Source organism: Passer domesticus, chromosome 9, assembly GCF_036417665.1.
Source record: "Passer domesticus isolate bPasDom1 chromosome 9, bPasDom1.hap1, whole genome shotgun sequence".
Classification (NCBI taxonomy): Eukaryota; Metazoa; Chordata; class Aves; order Passeriformes; family Passeridae; genus Passer; species Passer domesticus.
In genome coordinates this window covers 14092847-14101474 of record NC_087482.1, presented here as the reverse complement: position 1 = coordinate 14101474, position 8628 = coordinate 14092847, and the positions used below count along the sequence as shown (strand labels likewise).

At 57.3% G+C, this 8628-nt stretch overlaps 1 long non-coding RNA gene across 1 annotated transcript; it reads right to left on the bottom strand.

Annotated features, from left to right (window-relative positions):
* Positions 1 to 7250: 7250 nt before the first annotated feature.
* On the bottom strand, positions 7251 to 8628 carry LOC135307463 (uncharacterized). The gene is made up of 4 exons (XR_010368182.1): positions 8502 to 8628; positions 7772 to 7858; positions 7462 to 7533; positions 7251 to 7375 (listed from the first exon to the last, which is right to left on the bottom strand). It is a non-coding gene; the product is annotated as an uncharacterized LOC135307463 (long non-coding RNA).

Below are 8628 nucleotides of genomic sequence, written 5' to 3'. Positions count from 1 at the left end.
GCAAACGCATCAAAATTTGAATCAGGTTCAACCTCTGAATCCTGGCCGGTTAAAATTAACATTTGTGCAAAAGGTGCAAATTTCAACAATGTAAATGGTGGATTGTAACAAACAACTGACACAGTAATTTCATTGCCTGGATTTACAGTCACAACTTCTGGTAATATACTTACCTGATCTGGAGTGTGTTCACTGTCCCCAAACAGCAGGACTGTAGTTGGTTGAGGGTGGAAAGGGGGCTCAAGGTACCCAGCTGGAACTCAAACTAGATCTTCGTCGGGGAAAAGCAGATGGACAGAACTTACTAACATTGGTCGGAGGCTTTGGGGAAAGTTCCGGTTCTGCGGAACAACTGGAGTCCGTCCTCATGACTGCGGTCCTCTGCGAGGAGCCTGTTGGGGCGGGGGACTCCTGGATGGCTGGCAGCTGAGGTGGGCTTTGCAGGCAAGGCCGGTAATTTGCTGTTGTCGCGCGGCGTGGCCCCATGCTCTGCTAAGCATTTCCCTGGGTCGGCTGATAATATTGCTGCTGAAAGTTGTATGTGGGCCGATAGGGCTGTTGGAAAGGAGGAGGCCTAGGAGGTGGAACACAGTTAATAAATTGCCCAACAGGAAGGTGAGGACAGTCTTTCTGGAAATGTCCAAGTTGGCCACAGTAAAAGCAACGGACATTGCTAATGTTTGTCATGGCTTCCCTCACTCCCTTGCTCACTGCAAAAGACACCAGGGCCAGCACTTTGGGGACAGAGGCTCCTGTTCAGGGTGGTGGCACTATGTCCCTAGCAACAAGCTGATAATGCAGCTGTGGCAGGGATGTTGGACATGGCTTAGGGATGGCTGATGAGAGGCGCAGGTGCAGGTACATGTCTCCCTGATGGAACTCTTTGGCCGGTCTTGTGAAGCTGCAGAGACGCTCCTGTGGAGAGAGGAGGTGGCTGAGGCCCCAGCTGCCAGTGGCACACAGGGACCCTCGTGCACAGCAGGGCCCAGAGCTGGCAAGGCTCCCCAGCACGGCTGGAGCTGCTGGCACAGCTGGGCCCAGCTGGACAGATGCCCCTCAAGGCCCCGGCCAGCAGGGCACGGCTCTGGGCAGGGTCCCTGGCCAGGAGCGGGCCCCACAGCGCCTCTGCCTTTCAAGGGCAACCTCGGCCCTGCTCTTTCTCCTCCCCACCTCCCTCTGCCTCTGCCCTGTGCCCTTGGGGCTGCTCTTGGCCACAATTGCTAATGCGTGATTGTTCTCTCAGGAAAGGGACATGGAGAAGCTGCCTCCAGCATGCAGCATGATCTTCACACTGTGACTGGCAAGGACTTCCAGTCAATCCATCTCTCGATCCCAGTGTCCATGGGAACACAGTTCAGAAGCGTTTCCATGCCGTGCTGGATTGCCCACATGCTTTAGGAACTCGGCATTGCAGGGAGCTCCTTCCTCAGTGGCAGCAGGCACGGCCTCAGCTGCAGCCCCGGTGCCGCCTGTGGCGCAGGGAGCGGCCGTGGCTGTCCCTGTGCTGGGCTGCAGCACAGGGCCAGGCCGGAGCGGGGCCCTTGTTGTGCCTCCGCCGCTGCTCGGCAGCGCCGCCGGAGCCCGGGGCCGCGGCCCTTCCCCGCCGGGGCCGGGACCTGCCCGACAAGGGCGCGGCGGCTCCAGAGGCCCCGCCCGACCCCCAAGGATGGGCTCCTCCCGCCCGCCGGCCGCAAGGCTTGGCAGGAAGCTTTCTGCCCACTTTGCACAGCCTCCACCCAGAGTGGCCCTTTGCTGCGCTGAGGAGACTGACAAACCCCGCTGCATATCTCATGAGGGATCCCTGCACACCTTAGTAGAGACCATCAATACTCCTTTCTGCCTCCTGAGGGATCCCTGCACCCCTCAGCAGAGACCCCAAAATATCCCTGTGTGCCTCACAGAGAATCCATGCACACCAATGCAGAGACCCCAGGGCAGCCTTGTGTGCCTCACAAAAGAGCCCAGCCTCCTGCCCACCTTAGGAAGGACTCAGTTCCTCTCCAGGCCTTGACGGCAAGCACTAAACCGCCACGTTAATCACGAGGAACTCAAGCCCCTGCCAGCCTTACAGATGTCTCCAGTCCCCTGTACGCCACAGAAGAGATCTCAAATCCCCTGAGAACCTCACGAGGAACCCCAGCCCCATGCACCACTTACAAAGGACGCAAAGCCCTGCATGCCTTCCTGCAAAACCCAGCACCTACAAAACACCCCCTCCAGCTCATGTGCCTCATGAGGGACCCCGGCCAAGTGCCATCCTTACAGGGGTCCCCCAATGCCCGGCATGCCATAGAAAAGCCAGGCTTGGCATTAACTCCAGCCAGCAGTGTGTTCCCTGGCAGAAACCAATTCCCTTCTGGGAATCGGGAAGACGTGTTGTTTTGCCACCTGCATCTGTGGGAGCAATGGGGAGCGTGAGCCCGTGCTGTGCTGCACTGCTGAGCTGGCAGCATGGTGGATACGGGCAGGACGTTCTCTGTTTCCCCCAGAGCTGGGGCCTGCAGGCACCTTGCCGGCCCTTGGCACAGTCTGTGCCAGCCAACAAAGCCCAGCAGGCCGGGAGGAGAGCCCGGGGGCAGCAGGAAGCTGAGAGAAGCCCCTGCTCTCGAACTTAGGCAGTTCTTGCAGAAGCAAAGATGGTGACTTGAAGAGATTCCCACTGTGCTCAAAGTTTGCCTCTGAAAACTAAGAGGTGAGCTGGTCAAGAATCCCAGGAAATATCTGGGAAAAGGTTTTATGTGACTTGGTTGTGACTAGATATAAAGTTCCCGTGAGAAAAGATCTTTGCCTCTGCAGCAGGCTGGCTGTCTTAGCGTGTCTTAGTTCTTCACAGAGTAAAGAGTACCACTGAAATGCCACTTTATATTTTATTGTATATTGGTAAATTATTTTCTGCAAAACTACTTTCAAACATAGAAATGTATTCTAGAAAAAGGGATGAACTATGTGCTGAATTGTCTCAGCAAGAAATATTTATAAATATTTCTAAAAATTAGAAGTCCAGAAAAAATAGGGTTGCCTTTTCGGGATTCTAAAACTACTTTGTAAAGTCCTTAACTACTGCACTACAAGGGAATAAATATTTAGGGATGTCTCTCTACAGTAAAAAAAATATTTAAAATATTTTTTTAAAGACAAATTTCTAAAAATGAAAAACAAAGACAAAATAGGGTCGCTTGTTCTCAGGAGCCCCACACTGCTGCCTGCCCCCTGGGCTCCCCCAGCCCATCGAGACACTGCCGCTGGTCACAGCAGCCCCTGCCTGGCTCCTGCCTGCCCACACCGTGGCCATCCCCAGCTGCCCCTGGGCACGGAGCTCAGCCAGTGCTGGTGCCAGGTGGGCTTTGCTGCTGCTACCTCCCAGACACTGGGGTGGCAGCTACATCTCTGTAGTGCAACAGAAGAAGGGGCCATCGCCTACCCTGGTGGGGCAGCAGGGCTTAACTCCAGTGTTGTTTAGAGGGCAAGGCCAGGGAGCTCAGGGGCAGAGGAAGGGATGTGTTGGTCTCAGGATGGGCTGGAGGGTGCTCGGCTGGGCCTGGGGTCTCCAGAAGACCTTGAGAATTGGCTGGGATGGGATGCAGGGAGATCAAAAAAGGGATGAAGGCATCTTGGGGAGACCTATAGAGAGAGCAGGCGGCAGTGGGATCTACAGGGTAGTAGGAGGTTTCCTTGTAGATGGCTGTTCTTGGGTTCCCTTCACAGAACATTTGAGAGGGCTGTCCAGGCCGTTATTACTGTGGGAGAAGCAGCTCACGCTGTCTGGGTGTGAGGTGCAGCCACCGTCTTTCAACTCCTGTCCAGAGGTGCTCCTGTGAAGAGAGGAGGTGGCTGAGGCCCCAGCTGCCAGTGGCACACAGGGACCCTCGTGCACAGCAGGGCCCAGAGCTGGCAAGGCTCCCCAGCACGGCTGGAGCTGCTGGCACAGCTGGGCCCAGCTGGACAGCTGCCCCTCAAGGCCCCGGCCAGCAGGGCACGGCTCTGGGCAGGGTGCCTGGCCAGGAGCGGGCCCCAGAGCGCCTCTGCCTTTCAAGGGCAACCTCGGCCCTTCTCTTTCTCCTCCCCACCTCCCTCTGCCTCTGCCATGTGCCCCTGGGGCTGCTCTTGGCCAGGCAGCCTCAGTGGGAGCCAGCCCAGCAACTGAGAGGCCAACGAATGAAATCGGCAGCAGCAGAACCCTTAGCAGAGTTATTTGGACAATCATGGACTGGCAACAACTCGACCCCAGGCTCTCTGGGAATGCTTCCTCTCTGCATTAGGTTTTCATAAGAACTTATTCCTGGGAAAGGTGTCGAAAACACCATTTTCTCATCCAGTAACTCCAAATTCGGACCCAGCATAAAATAATGATAATCTCCGAAAGAAGCAGGCCTGCCATTAACCTTGGCCAGCAGCTTGCTCCCTGACAGAAGCCCCTTCCGAGGCCACCCTGGGCATTGGGAACAGGTCTTGTGGTGCCGGCTGCATCTGTGGGAGCAATGGGGAGCGTGAGCCCGTGATGAGCTGCACTGCTGAGCTGGCAGCACGTTGGATACGGGCAGGACGTTCTCTGTTTCCCCCAGAGCTGGGGCCTGCAGGCACCTTGCCGGCCCTTGGCACAGGCTGTGCCAGCCAACAAAGCCCAGCAGGCCGGGAGGAGAGCCCGGGGGCAGCGCAGCTGCTTGGGCAGTGGCTGCTGCCAGGGACACGGGCCAAAGCCATCCCTGAGCAGCCACTGCCAGCCCTGGCCCTCCCTGCCCCGTGACAGCTCCCCCAGCCCCAGGGGACAGGCTCAGGCCCTGTCAGGACCCAGCGCAGCCCCTGCCCAGTCGGGAGCCAGGGCTGGCTCTGGTCCTGGGCTGGCGTCAGGGCTCCCGCTCGGGGCTGCTCCTGTGCCTTGGGCCTCTGGGCACTCAGGGCCAGCTCTGCAGCAGCTGCAGCGCCAGGGACATTGCTGCACCAGTCCCGTTTCCCCGGGACTCTGAACCAGCTCCAGAGGCCTGGAAGCCCAGGCGCCTCCAGCTTTGGCTGCTGCCGGGCAGGGCAAGGGCAGGCCCTGGGGGAAGAGCTGCTGCCACACAGCCCCGGCCAGGGCTGAGCCCGGCACAGCAATTACCTGCTGTGCCTGTGCCCGTGTCTGGCATTGCCTTCCTCCCTGCAGCAGGGGCTGGCACCGAAGATGGAGTGCTTCCTTCAGGAAATGCCAACTTCCACTGAAGCAATATGTCCATCTCTTGACAAAAGAAGGGAGACAGCTGCATCAGATGGAGCTGTTCCCAATTGGGTGGTGGCATCAGTGGTAATATTTGTGAAATTTATGGAGCAGGAAAATGGCCAGGTTACAGTGGCATGATGAGAGCACTTCTACCTCCAAACAGACACCCTATTCCTAATCTGCAGGGCTGGATATTGTGGGGGATCTCAGGGTGTGTTACAGTTTGGGCTGCCTGTCAGCTGATGCCAAATAACTTCCGGCAGAGGCTGGGCAGAAGCTGCAGCCAGGCCAGACTGGGAAACAGCCCTGCAGGGCGTGAAAGCAGCAGCGGGGCAGCGAGGCTGCCAGGGATCCCTTCCTGCTGTGCCGGGCACGGCGTATCCAGATGTGCAGCCAAAGCTCCCGGCTGCTGAGTCCCAGGGGAAGCATGAGGGAAATGCACCCACCTTGTCTTGTCTGCAGGAGTTCCTTCAGCTCTTGCCTCATCTGTTTGGATGGTTCCAGGGATATCTTATCTGTTGTATCTTGGATTTTCCCTGTTGGAGCACCTTAGAGAAAAATATTTCCATTTCCCAGGAATGGATCCGACAAAAGCAAGCCTCAGCCTGTGGGGTCAGCAGGGACACACTACTCACCCCTGTGACGGGAGCTGGGCTTGAGTGCAGCATCCAAGGTAGGAGCTGGAGAAGTCCTCCCTGTAGACACATCTGTAACACAAAAGCCACAGAAGCTTCTGTCACCTGGTGCCTGCCCGCTTGTCTACAATTCTTCCTTGGTGGCACACTGAGAACATACCTGCAGGAGGCTCCAAGGGCTTCAAAACTTTATTCATCCAAGCTGATGGAGAAGCCTTCCCAGACACCTCATCTAGAATGCAGCACAGATGAGAACATTTTCCATGGTGTGCTGGGATCCCCTTCTGCCACAGGGAACTGGGCACTGCAAGGGGGTTGGGTAAGGCCGTGGGAGCCAGATGTGAATGGACATGGCCAAAGCTGCCCAGGGGCCTGGGGAGCTCTGGGCTGGCTCCTGATCACTCTCCACACTCTTTCCCTGCCCTCAGCAACATTCCTTGTTGGGGTGGCTTGAGTAGTGTAGGGCCCTGTGGCTCTCTCCCTCACACACAGAAGAAATCCTCCCTAAAGCACGGGGGCAAACTGCAGCAGGCAGTGCCACAGCTATCCATCCTGCCCTCCCGCTGTCCCTCCTGCCCTCCTTCTGCTGGGACACCCCCCAGATCCCAAGGGCAAACAGCCAGGCCCTCTCAGGACACACTGGAGCCTTGCTCTCCTCCTCTGTCCTTTCCCCACCGTGGGCACCCCGTGCAGTCGCTGCCAGGTTTCAGGACATGTCTCCCACAGAGGGACCCCAGCAGGACTGCTCAGTACCCGAGTGCCCTGAGCCTGCTCGGGATAATTCCCCTGGGCTGTGCTGCTCTAGTCCAGGCTGTGCCTGCACTGCCAAGCAGCAGAGAGAGCAGCTCAAGCCTCAGCAGGGCTCAGGCCCAGAGGCACAGCAATTACCTCCCGTGCCTGTGCCTGGCATGGCCTCCCTTCCTGCAGCAGAGGCTAGCATGGAGCCTCTGCTTCTCCTGGGAAATTCTTCCTTCTGCCCTGCCTCTCCATCCACTCCTGGAGAAAGGACGAGGGACGGCTGGATCAGGTGGGGGTGTTCCCCACTGGGGAGGTGGCATCTTCAGCAGCCAGTACTTGTGAAAGTTATGGTTAAGTATCAGGAATCCATACAATTTTCTGGGTAGACCAGGGCCCATCTTCATCATAATACCCACCCTTAGTGATCATCCTGGAGACTATGAAATTTCAGAGGATCTCAGGCACATGGTGCAGTTTGGGCTGCCTGTCAGCTAATGCGCAATGCCTTCCTGCAGGGGCTGGGAAAAAGCTACAGCCAGGCCAGGTTGGGAAACAGCCCTGCAGGGTGTCAAAGCAGCAGCAGCAGCAGCAGCGGGGCAGCGAGGCTGCCATGGATCCCTTCCCGCTGTGCCGGGCACGACGTGTCCAGATGTGCAGCCAAAGGCCCCGGCTGCTGAGTCCCAGGGGAAGCATGAGGGAAATGCACCCACCACGGCGTCTCTCCAGATCACTCGGCATCTCCTCCATGAGTTTGGATGCCTCCAGGACTTAGTGTCTCCTCTAAGTTTGTTCTCCATTCTCAGGGGACCTGAAGTGAAATAGTTCCATTTCCCAGGAATGGATCCCACAAAACCAGTGCTCAGCCTGTGGGGTCAGCAGGGACACGCTACTCACCCCTGCCATGGGAGCCAGGCTTCTGTGTAGGGATCAGCAAAGGAGCAGGAGAAGTCCTCCCTGCAGACACACCTGTAACTCAACAGCCACAGAAGCTTCTGCCATCTCTGCTGATCTGCACGGGCACCCCTGAGACGCAGGAGCGGTGAGGGGATCATGCAGGGCGAGGGCACACACGTGCATGGTTCTGTGCTGGCACCTGCAGCGATGCAGGTGCATGGTTCTGTGCTGGCACCTGCAGCGATGCCCCCCTGGCCCAGCTTTGGGCTCTGAGCTGGCAGCTCTCCCAGGGAGGAAAGTCTTTACCTACCCTCAGCATCTCCCAGATGCTCAGTAATGGGTATGGGCTGGGAATCCCGATCATCTTCATCAACAGCATCATCTTCATCAACTTCAGCTGCAAAGAAAGCCAGGACACAACAGCTCCTGTGACCCTGCTGAAGATTCTCCTTCAGGCCCGAGTGGCAGTGAGGGCACCTGGGTGATTGGTGCCCTCCAAGGCACTCCCTCAGCTCTGCCTCCCACTCAGGAGCAGGGGCAGGGGGACCACGTGCCTGCAGTGGCCCCACACTGGGATGGAAGGAGCCCCTTGCAGGGCAGTCAAGGCAGAAAGGACTCCCTGGAGCTGCCAGCAGCTCTAAAGCCAGCCCCGGGCAGGGCCAGGGCTTGGCAGTGGCAGCGGGAGCAGCTCAGGCTCCCTGGGGCTGGCAAAGGAGCTGCCAAAGGCTCAGCCACGGGGCACAGCCCTGGGCCCGGCCCCTTCCCTCTCTGCCCTTCTCCCTGGCTGCACAGAGCACATGGAAGGACACACTGGCATTGCACACAGGAGGAAGGCTGAAAGCTAAATGCTCCCTTCTCTCACTGACAGCGATCCTGCGTGATCACTGTTGGGCACAATAGTAGAAACTTTGAGGCCAGGATTTGCAGAATCCATCAAACTTCAGAGGATCTTAAGGGAAATGACAGAGGAATATTCCTCTGCACAACGATTACACTTGGACAGTGATTACTATGTTAGGAAAGGGTTGCTGACAACCTACCTTCACCAAGCTCCAAGATCCTTAAACCATGGTTTACCAGCATTTCCAAATGATGCAAGTCACGATCCCAATCTAGAAAGGAGCACAGATGGGAAGCGTTCCATGGTGTGCTGGGATCCCCTTGTAT